Here is a 1374-nt window from a genome sequence, read left to right on the forward strand (position 1 = left end):
GGCTTTTCCTTCTCATTGGATTCCTGTGCTGTGGAACCGCTCAAAACAGCCTCTTCCACGAGGTTCTGCTGGGGGGATTTGTCCTCCTTGGTCTCCATCCTCAGCTCATTGCCTGGGGGAGGAAGGACAAGGAGAGGATGGGATTTGCCTCCGTGCCAGAGGGAAGGGGAAGGAAATCCCCCCAAGCCATCACCGGCAGGACGGTGTCAGCAGCGGGGTTGTCCTGCAGCCAGGAGCGATGCTGGGCTGGGAGATGGAGGAGAGGAGAGGGGCAGAGGAGCGGTGACATCCTCCTCACCTGCCTGGGGGTCCTGGGACATCTTCCTCTTCCTCACAGCCTCCTCCTCCTCCATCTGTCCAAGGTTTGGGAATGGGAAAATCCTGCTTTAGTGGAAAAACAAAGGATGAGCATGTTGGAGTCTGAATGTGTCCCTGCTCAAATCCATCTCTAGAAGGCACCAGGCATCTGCTGTCCAGAGAAATTTCACAAACACCAAGATTCAGCCTCAAAAGGTTCTCCCAGGAGTTCCCTGTCTATGGTCTCTCCCCATTGGTGTTCAGGGGTTCTCCCTTGTCCATGCTGCTGAGGGTCCCATGTGTATTGGGGGTCCCCCCTCTCCTTCATTCCCACCCTCCCCAGGCTGCTGGGAGTCCCAGGAATCTGAAAACTTCCCCCTCTTCAGTCTCCACACTTAGGGATGCAGGGGATTCTTGGAGTCGTGGGTTCCTTCACATTTTATTCTCTGCTTTGGGGCACAGGGGGTCCAAGGAGTCCCCCCTCCCTCCTCCAGGCAGTTGAGCGTCCCGAGAATCGTGGTACTCCCCCCTCTCTGGGCTCCCCACTTTGAGATCCTGGGGAACACAGGGCTCTGCTCCTCCACAGTGCCGGGGATCCCCTGGTCCCGCTATTGCACATCTCTGTTCTCCCCACATGGGGGGGGTCTCAGGGTTCCCTACTCTGGCTCTCCTGAGGGGTCCCACATTCCCCTTGGTTCCAGGCTGGAGGTGGAGGTGCCTGACTCAGTGTGCCAGTTTGAAAGCAAACCAGCAGGGAAATTATACCCACGCAAATATGTGGCAAGAGATTCTAAGTCAGAATTACAATTTAGTAGGAAAAATTAAATTAAAGGCAATAATACAGAAACCACAACAGCTTGAACTGACAGAGTCAGAATACAACCTGACACACTGTTGGGCAGGGTGGTGGCTGCAGTCCCGTTGGAATGATGGATGTGCTCTCGTTGAAGCAGTGATCCTGAAGACAGGTCGAGTCCGTCTCTGAAGGTCCAGTAGTGGTTCTCAAGCTCCTCTCCTCTGGGAATGCAGTGGAAGAAGTGTCCCAGTGTTCCAGAGCCTCAGTTTATATGCCGGTAG

General features: G+C 54.7%; 1 long non-coding RNA gene across 1 annotated transcript; it reads right to left on the reverse strand.

The window, feature by feature from the left end:
- Positions 1–6: 6 nt before the first annotated feature.
- On the reverse strand, positions 7–1368 carry LOC130588581 (uncharacterized). Its single transcript, XR_008966990.1, has 3 exons — positions 1181–1368; positions 299–381; positions 7–112 (listed from the first exon to the last, which is right to left on the reverse strand). It is a non-coding gene; the product is annotated as an uncharacterized LOC130588581 (long non-coding RNA).
- Between the last annotated feature and the right edge of the window lie 6 nt (positions 1369–1374).

The sequence above is a fragment of the Malurus melanocephalus genome, unplaced genomic scaffold, assembly GCF_030028575.1.
Source record: "Malurus melanocephalus ecotype Western Australia unplaced genomic scaffold, MMel_1.1 scaffold_7102, whole genome shotgun sequence".
In the NCBI taxonomy this organism is placed as follows: Eukaryota; Metazoa; Chordata; class Aves; order Passeriformes; family Maluridae; genus Malurus; species Malurus melanocephalus.